Below are 10,067 nucleotides of genomic sequence, written 5' to 3'. Positions count from 1 at the left end.
GGAGGAGGAGAATGAGGAGGAGGGAGGTGATAAATGAGCATGGTGGGGTTGCCTTGCCAGGGAAGGAGGCAGAGGGATTTTTTGGGGCTGTTTGCTCCCTCAAAGCCCTCAGGGTGGGTGTCCCCAGGGAGAGATGGGGTTGGCAAGCCCCAGCAGTGGGGCAGCAGGTCCTCTTGCCCCTGGGGCTGCCCCTGCAGCCCCCAAACCCCTGCTCTGGGCCTGCCTCCAGCCTGGAGGGAGAGCACTGAAGTGCTGCTGACATCTGGAGCAGGTAGGCCCTAAAATCAGCACTTTTGGGGAAAGAAAAGCTTGTAGAGCTGCCGCTACGAGGCACTGCCAGTTCTGAGCAGGGTGCAACACGCTGGGGCAAGCTGCAGCAGCACAGCTCACAAGCACATGCTCCTCCTTGTATTAGGAAGTAAGGCAAGGGCTTATTTCCCCTAAAAGTACATAATTCTAATTAATTGCTTCAGGTTTGATAGGCAGTTGCTCATATAAATCTAATTGCCCTGCAAGAAGTATAATTCAGCACACATGAGCTGAGAACTTGCAATTCCAGCTACTGGGGTTAAACATCTCATTGCTCAGGCAGGTTATAAAAGTTATATTCTGGCTGCAACTTGCTGCAGGCACAGCATTAATCCTCCTGCACAACCTCCACGGGCAACAGAAACCTTGAAATTAAAGGATGGGTCCAAATGTGTTCCATTTGTAGGAAAAGTGGAGCTCAGAGGGGAGAAGTTTGGAGGGATCCTCCTGCCTGAGGGTGCTCCAGCCCCTGCCCCTGGAAAAACACCCGACTGTTGTGCGAGCGAGGTTCATCAAGCCTGTGTCTGGGAGGAAGAAGAGGAGGAAGGCCATGGGGCATTCTCCTGCTGGGTTGCTTCAGTCTGGATGATTCTCCAAAAGGCAGGATTGGGTGGGAGCAGGAGTAGAAAACACCAGGAGCTTCTTGTGTGGGCAGTGCCCAGGTCCACGAGACAACGGCCGCGCAGTCGGGTCCGTCTGCGGCAGCTGGAGGGGTGGGAAGTGCTGGTGGTCGTGGCGTGGGCAAAAGCTCAGCCCCCTGCATAGACCTGCTGATGGGATGGTGGTGACAGCAGCCAGCACTGTGGCCTGGGGACGTCCCCAAGGGCTGAGATGGCTCATGGAGACCAGCTCTTCCAGCGACCCGCCCCCTCTCTTCTGGGATAAGCAGTGTGATGGATTTCCTCAAGCCTGGGAGCAGGTCGGGTCTGAACACCCTTTCTGCTCCGGACACTCTCCTCCTGTGCAGGGAGGGGGATTGGGAGCCCCCCCGGGACCCAGAGCAGGAGCTAATGGAGCCGCAGCCCTGCATGGGGGTCTCCAGTGCAGCAATGATGCAGAAGAACCGACTGTGCCACACTGGAGTGTGTTTTCCCCCGTCCCGCCACATCCCAGCGCACCTCGGCCACGGGGATTAACTTCCATCCCCACGCACAAAGCGCGTGTCCATCTCACAGCCAGGATCCCTCCGGGAGCACCGGGACAGGGAACCGAGTACCTCCGCAGGGACAGGCAGGAACACGGCACCTTCCCGCACCCACCTCGTGGCCATCATTCACGGGGTGGGGGGTGGGAGCCAGGGACACCCATATCTGTCCCTGCCTGGTGGCCTGATCTTGGGCTAAGCCCCCTCCGAGACACCAGGAGCCCCAGGCTAGTGCCCTGACCACAGCGGCCCTTTCCCCCATGTCCCTGCATGACGTCTGCTGCTCAGTTAAATCAGATCTGTGCTGAATCCCGTCGTTTCCTAGGTAACATAAAAGAATCAGAGGAGCAAAAGCCACCCGGCGGGGCTGTGGCTCGGGGACAGCAGCTCCCGCCGAGCCCAGCGTGCCAGGTTAGCTGCCGGCGGCCGAGGGCTCATGGCTCTGCGGCAAGCACCAGGGCATCCCTGGTGGTCCGGTCTCATCCCGCAGCCATGCTGTCTGGGCCAGGCTCCCGCAGGGCAGAGCCCAGTGCTGCTGCACCCCGGTGCTGGTTTTGGCCACGATGGGCAGCTTGGGCGGGAGCAGAACCTCGCTGGGGACGTGCAGGAGTAAGCGCGGAGCAGCCGCCTTGGGTAGCGTGATGCTGCGACCCCCAAAACTGGGCCACTTCCACGGGGAGGCAGTGGGGATGTAAGAAACCAGCCCAGGGCCTTTGGTGGCCCCTGGCGGTGGGGTCACCTCTGCTCAGACCCCAACGCCTCGCCTGGTGCTCGGGCACTGAGGGCTTGCACCGCCACAGCGCGGCCAGGGCTGGTACCAGTCTCCACCAGCACGGAGGGGCTGTGGGAAGGAGTTTTTCCCGTTACCCAGCAGCCGCTGCCTTCCCGGCTGCACGGCTCCGAGCTCTGCAATGCAGCTCACACCGCTCGTCTGCTGTGTGTGAATCCCATCAATATTTCATGGAGCTGCTTCCTCCAGGGGAAGGGCTGCTATCAGCTCCAGCTTTCTGCTGCTCCCACCAGCACTCCTCTTCTTGCAGACAACATCTGATTTTCTTCCCCCGGCAGCCAGCACCCAACAGCCCCCCCTTTCCCTCCCCTTTCTGCATCAGCAAATATTGCTTTGCTTTTCAGGGGCTCTGCATCCCGCACGGGCCAAGAGCTCTGAAGTCTCCTCGGGTTTAAATCAAAGTACTGACCATACTCTGCCCCGTGCTTGGTGCCAGCAGCCCAGACTCCGTCTGACTGGGTCCGATCCGCCCTGCCTGGCCGCATCCAGCCCACAGCTCCCAGCTTGTTCCAGAGCCCAGCAGGAGCCAGGGGGTAAGGCAGGCTGTCTGCAAAAAAAGTTGCTTTTTAAATGCTAAGACTGCACTATTATAGCAAAAAGCTTCTTAAGGGATCAGCAGAAAACTTGCTTGCCGTAGGAAGACTTCTGTGAGCCGGAGTGGTGCCAAGAGACGGCGGGACCTTGGCACTGCCCCTGGCAAACACCCATCGCTCCGCCACGGTCTGCACCCAACCTGGTGAGAGGAGCTGGGGCAGGTCCCTGGGCTGGCGCCAGCACCTGCGTCCCCGGCAGAGCGGGAGGACGGGCGGCGGGGCACTGGGGAGAGGGGCGATGCACGCATGTGCCCGAAGTGAAGGCCAACTGCTCTCGCATCGCTCCACCACGCAATGACTAATTAAAATAGGTGCGATTTGGAATTTGCAGGCTGAGAGACCTCCAGCTCTGGGACTCCCTTTGTCCGCGGGAAGGATGAGGAGCCTGGGGAGGCTCCCACCATGGTCCCTCCATGGTCCGACACAGCACCCGGGGCAGGCGGGGAGCCCCTGAACCCGGCAGGCAGCGAGCAGTGTCAGCGGGGTTGTCAATCCTGCGCTAAATCACTTTAAAATAATTATTAAATGAGCCTGTTTCCCTGCTACTTGAGACGCTGTGACGAAACGTTTTTAAGTGCATTGAAATGGCTGTAAGGAGATGGTGCCGCACGGCTCGGGTTTTAATAAGCAGGAAAAATAGGCGTTTTCATAACCTTAAACTGCATCTTCAATCAATGCGATGCTTCCCGTAGGGCTGTGCCGCAGCTGGAGCAGGAGGGAGCCCGCGGAGGGCCTGAGCTCGAGGGGCAGCAGAAGCTGAGGGAGGACAGACCTGGGGTGTGCGGGGGATTTTTGGGGTGCAGGGGGTGGACCAAGATGCTGCGATCTCATCCTCTGTCCACATCCCACAGAGGCTCTTGCGCCCGGTGCTGTGAGGACGGGGCTGAAAGGGGGACGAAGCGAGAGCGCAGGGAGTGCCGTGCCCGCAGAGCGGAGCGCAGGAGTTTGCCCTCGCAAAGGGCTGTCGGAGAAGGTACATGGCTCCCTGGGAGAGGTGCGTAAGCACAGCAGAAGGGCTGGCTTTCAGGAGGTGTTGATGCAGAAAGAAACGGGCACGCGTCTAAACCGGGGCTGGAAGCAAGAGGTGAGGGAGCAGCTGCTCTGCTGCTCGGGGAAGGGGCCGTGCGACGCAGCCGGCCGTGCCAGGGCTGGGTCGGGGAGGTGGCCCCTTGTCCTGCGGTGGAGGGATGACCCTGGGCTGCCGGGCCTGGCAGCAAAGCCGCTGGGTTTGTGCTGCAAGCGAAGCCCATCCCCGCGCCGCCGGGATCCACAGGCTCCTGCTCCCAGCACACTAATGAAATAAGCAGCGCAGCCCCACGGGATGTTCCCTGTGCACTAAGTGATGCAATTCAGCCCAGGGCTAATTGTTTTGCTTGGTCTCAAAAGACTCCTCATGATGCTTCCCGGGCTCCTGGGAGCAGGCACTGGCCATCGCAGAGCCCAGCACAGCCACCAGCTCCTGCGGGGACAATGCTGCAGCTCGGTGGAAGCACCCAAGCGGTGGCCCTGGCTCTGGGGACCATTTTGGTGGCTCAGCAGACGCGGCGGCTGGGCAGGTCCTTGCCCATTCGGGTGCTTCCCCACTGTGGGGGACAAGTGATGCCCATGCTGCCCTCGGGCTTCTCCCCACTTATGGTAACCCCAGTCAGAGCAAGCAGGGAGCAGCGCAGGGACCTCTGCCCATCCCAGGGCATCGCTCTCACTCTTCCTCACCAGTTCTTTAACAGATTCCCTAGAATCTGCCCAAAACATCACGGAGGGCAGAGCGGGCTCTCCGGATCGAGCAGAGGCAAATCGATGTACGAAGCACAGGCTGGAGACACTGGGAGAGGTGAGCACCGGCATTACGTGGGCTGCTCGGAGTGCGGATGAGGCCTCGAGGCAAGCCCTTCCCAGGCGGGACCCCCCACTTTCACCTGTCCCTACCCCCCGTTTCCCCAGCGGCGGGGACCAGTGTGCACGGGACGGGGTTGACGTCAACGGGCTTTCAGCGGGGATGATGGATGGCACGGGAAAGCGCTCCCGTTCCCGAGCCGCTGGCTGGGAAACGCTGCCCGCCACCCCGAGCCGGGGAGGGCTCCGGTAAACCAGCCCCGGCAGCGCCCCGAGCCAGGGAGCCCTTGGGGATGGGGGGAGTGCGGTCGCAGCCCCCACACTTTCAGTGCAGCGGTGGTTTTGGGGTGTTCACGTCTCGGCTCGGAGCCTGGGGTATATTTTAGGGGTGCCAGGCGCACCTCATCGGCAACCGCGGGGTGCGGGGGGAGCACCGAGGCTGTCCCACCGGGGTCAGGACCCCTCCATCCCTCCTTTTCCCCCTCCCCGTGGCTACCGGAGCTCCCATCCTGCTCCTCCCTGGCACAGCATCCGCGACGGGCATCCCCAAAAATCACTGCCCCCCCCCCCCCTACCCCCCCACCCCTGCCGCCGCGGGGGATGCTCCGAGGCAGGTGCGGCCCCGCTCCCCGCCGGTGGCCACGGGGACCGAGGCGGTGGCCGTCCCGGGCGCCCGGGAGCGCCCCACCCCGCGCCGCCGCCGCGGGCACTCACCCACCGCCGCTGCCGCCGCCGCCGCCGCCGCCGCCCGTGCCCGCTCCTCCCCTCGGCCCCGGCGGGCTGCTGGGAGCGGCGGGCGGGGGAGCCCCGGCCCGGGCTGCCGCCGAGAGGGGCTGGCATCCCCCCGAGGGTCCGACCCGGCGCTGCCAGGTGCCCCCCAAAAGCTGCCGGCTGCATCCTGCTCCCAGCAGCTGCGCGTTGAGAGCTGCCAGCTGGACCCCAAAAGCCACCGGCTGGACCCGACGCCCATCTGTCAGATCCTAAGGGCTGCTGGCTGCACCCTATACCTGCCAGCTGGACCCCAAGAGCCTCCAGCTGGACCCTACACCCATCAACCGGACCCCAAAAGCCTCCAGCTGCACCCTATACCCATCAACTGGACACCAAGAGCTTCCAGTTGGACCCTACACCCACCAACTGGACACCAAGAGCTTCCAGTTGGACCCTACACCCATCAATTGGACCCCAAAAGCCTCCAGCTGGACCCTACACTCATCAAGCAGACCCCAAAATCCTCCAGTTAGACCCTACATTCATCAACCAGACCCCAAGAGCCTCCAGTTGGACCCTACATTCATCAACTGGACCCCAAGAGCCTCCAGCTGGACCCTACACCCATCAACTGGACCCCAAGAACCACCAGCCAGAGTCTACACCCAGAGCTGCCAGCCTGACCCTTCTCCCACCAGCTGGACCCCAAGAGCTCCTGGCCAGACCCCGCACCCACCAACCAGACCCCAAGAGTTGCCACCCAGACCCCAAGAACCACCAGCCAGACCCCGCACCCACCCACCAGACTCCCAGAGCTGCCCGCGGGACCGCGGGAGCCTCCAGCCAGACCTGAAGCGCTGCCAGCCGGTCCCTGCTCAGCCTGGGTGGCCGCGGTGCCTGCTCCTGAGGGAGCACATAAACCTCCCAGCTCCGATCCCTTTTGGCTGCCACCGGAGTGCGAGCGTGGCCCTCCTGGGGGGACGGGGACCCAGGGGGCACTTCTTGTGCCCTGGTTCCTTCCAAAGAAGAAAGTTTGAGCAGAGAGGCGGCCCCAGTTTCTGTGCTGCCCTTGGACTCACCTTGGCTCCCTGAATACAAACACTAATTTCTCTCTAAGCAGCGTCTCTTTTTACTCATGGTAAATTCCTCCAGTGCTTTCCCTGCGTTGCCTCTGCAGGCTGCACACCGCGGCTGACATAGAGCCACGTGCCAGGAGGAAACCCTCCTTCGCCGACTTTAACTCTGTCCCTCCCTAAAATAGCGCCGGGCTTGGATTTCCCGGTGGGTGGGCTCCCCATCCTCATCGTGCCGGGGGTCCCGGGGCTGCCACCGGCACCCCGGGCTGCAGGGAACCACCCGGCCCTCGTGGGCAAAGCCTCCGCTGGGTTCCCCATATGGGGGTCAGGGTCTGGGGGGTGATTTGGGACCACGGCCCCGGAGCGGGTTGGTGAGTACGGTGCTCAACAGGCATCCATCGATGGAGGGAAAATGGGGGGAAAATTCCCCCTGCGGCGGCTGCTGGAGGGAAAGGGGACACCAGGGAGAGCCAAGATGTGGCGGGTCCCGGCGTTGTGCACGGGAAAGCTGGTTAAGGAGCAGGAATAGCTGAAAGAACTAAATATGGAAACTTGGATAAAACATCGCTGAAGTAGGGAGATGGTTTCCTAACAGAATTCAAAGCATATAAACAAACTCAGGGAGGGAGAGAGGTTGTCTGGAGGGGGCCTTTATGAGTAATATTTAGAAAAACTAGCTGAAAATATCTTGGTAGGGAAGGCTATTTCATCAAAGCAAACTTCCAGTTTTGTGAGGAAAGTGTCAGTCCGGGGAACGTATTGTTTTGGGGGAAGAGATAGTGAAAACATGTGCCTCAGTGGCGAAAAGCTTCTCCCTTTAAGATTTTTTTTCAGCTGCCACATTTCGATGATAAAACATGAAGTTTCATGGCAATAACAAAATAATAATGACAAAGTTTTCAGTCTGACTGGTAGGAAACTGTCTGACTGTCTCTGCTTTTCTGCTTCCCTTGACAGGTTGCTGCGGGATCCCTCGCTGACCTCCCGCTGGCAGGGACTCGGTGGCTCATTCCCCTGTGCTCGAGTCCGGGGGTGTGCGGCACCGACAGCCCCTGCAGCCAATCCCCTGGGAAGCGCTTCCCGGGAGCGGGATGGACAAAAGCCCCAGACTTGGTCTTGTGCTGGGATCCCATCAGGGCTCTCCCATCTCTAATGTCTTTTAATTCGTTAAGGAGCTCAGTGCTCTGGTTTGTCAGCTCCTTACCACCTTCTTTTGGTTTTGTGCCGGTGAAAAGGGGGTGGTTTAACGTGGTAAAGACCATGTAAGAGGATTCATGGGGCTTGGCTTCGCGGCACTGCAGCGGCTATCAGCAGCATGCGGCACGGGGATGAGTGTGCTGGCTGCGGGCTAACGGAACGCGCGGAAGAGGCTTTGCAAGCCCTGCCATCGTAGGCACCCCAAACCGTGGTGTCCCTGCAAGGGTGACCCCGGGATTCTGCAGACCTCGTGGGTGCCACGTGCCACCTTTCCCCTGCCTCTGCAGGGCTGACATCTGTCCGCAGCGTGGCTGCTGCTCGTCCCGGTGAGAGGTGGATGTAACAGGAAACAGAAAACACAAAGGAGGGGGCAGAAACACCAGGGGAGCGGGGCTGCCCTGGGGCTGGGCGCTGCAGAGGGAGGGGGCTGCACCTCATGAAGGGTCACGGGGAGAGGATGGTTTATGCTGGGACTGGGTAAACCCGGCATGTTTTGGAGAGGCTTTTCCAGAATGATGCTGCTAGTCCCTGCCCAGAGAGCCAGGCTGTGGGGTGGGCCCCAGGTGGGCAGGGGGGCTTCTCCCTTGCCCACAGGGAAGAGCATGTTGCTGTCGGTGCTTGGGGAGGTTGTCGGTGCTGCGTCAGCTCTGCAGCTTGTTGTCTCGCTCCGGTGCTGTGTCCCACTTCTCGCAGGAGAAAGAGCTACGCCGAGATGCTGTAAAATCTCCTTTCACCATTCTGTAGGGAGCAATCACGTGGGCTCACCAGTATCCTACTGGGAAAGCCAGCATGGCTGATCTGTGCTGGGCACCCGCCAGGCAAGAGGCACTAGCACACCATCTGCTTCTCCTCGGGATGCTGCAGGCACCGGGAACGCCGCTGTCCTGCGGCGGGACCAGACGAGCTGAACCGAATCCCAGTGCTGAGCTGGGAGCTGCAGCCTCTCCCCACCGCCGCAAGGTGAAAGCACGTCCCTGGGAACGTTAGAGCCGGGCTGAGCATCCCGGCGCCGAGTGGCTCATCTGCAGGTGTGAAGAATTCTAGATCTCACAACTCTGGGGGTTTTTAAAACCTTCTGTTGACTCTGCCCTGGGGACGGAGGGCTGGGAGAATTAGGGAGAGCGTGATGGTTGTTTGGGGGCTCCTATCTGGGCCAGAGGAGGTAAAAGCCCCTCGCTGCTCTGGGAGACCAGTTTGAACCTCAAACTACCCGAGTACGAAAGCTGCTGGTGACCCACAGCACCGCGGCTGACACTAGATCGTCCTTCAGGTCCTTTGGTCTCCTAAAGAATCCATTTGCGACACCCAAAACATCATCTCCCTCGTGTCAAATTAGCTTTCTGGGTTTTTCTTTCGACACAGAAGACGTTTCTACAGGCGCTTCAAAATGTGTGTATGTGCACAGGCATACAGAGATATACTTTTAACTTAAATATACTTAAATATCATATAGATGGTCCCCAACTGGGAGATGTGGGACGTGGCACGTGCAAGCTGGGTTGGGAGCCCAGTTTGCAGCCCGCACCAGGTGTGAACCCAGATGGGGCAGCCTGCAGGGCCAATGGGCCCAAAATCTGGCCTTAAATAGCCTTTTTTTTCCCCCAAATCTACAAGGTAGCGTGTCCATGTCCATACATGTTTATACCCAGTTTTTTCTTTTCTGCACTTTTCTTTGCTTGGGGATAATTGCTGCAAAGCAACAGCTTATTTGGGATGAGTCCAGAGGACGGCTGTAGCGGGAGGGGGCTGAGCCGAGGAGGGCCAGGCAGGTCACCTCTGCTCCAAGAGAATGATTTTCCGAAGTGTCAGACAAATCCAGCCCTTCCCAAACCTGCCCGGGGGGTGCAGTTGGTGCAGCACCGCTCCTCGGGGTCCCCGCGGCGCAGGAGGGAATCGGCTGGCCAGGTAGCAGATGTTCATTAAGTGCAAACTCAACAAACCACGAACAAATTTATGCAAGCACTGACAAAGCAGGGAGAGGAAAAGCGCTAAAGCACTCTTTTTTTTTTTTCCTTTCTTGTTTTTCTTGGCTCCTCCACGTTTCGGCCAGGCTGACACAGAGACCTCTGTGTTCGCAGATGGCTGCGATCCTTCGCGGGGAAGCTGAGCGGCTCCAGACAATGCGGCCATTGGTGCCGAGAGAGCAGGTGGGGAGGAAACGGAGCATCACGGGCGCAGCGCGACGGCACACAAAAGGATTCAGCGGGAGGAGGAGCGGGGTATTGTGCAGAAAGCCCTTGAGTGGGGCCTGGTCCTGGCAGGAAAAACAGCTGGTTGGTTTGACAGCTGTGCCTGGCAGCAAAGTCAGCAGCAGTGCTGGCTAATTGATTTATAAATGAGTCATTTTGAAGAGGGGCCGTATAGCGCTGCATATCATCACCCTTAAACGTTACAACAAAAAGGCTAGCTTAGAA

Source organism: Strix uralensis, chromosome 25 (assembly GCF_047716275.1).
Source record: "Strix uralensis isolate ZFMK-TIS-50842 chromosome 25, bStrUra1, whole genome shotgun sequence".
Classification (NCBI taxonomy): domain Eukaryota; kingdom Metazoa; phylum Chordata; class Aves; order Strigiformes; family Strigidae; genus Strix; species Strix uralensis.
Note: the sequence above shows the minus strand (reverse complement) of the source record.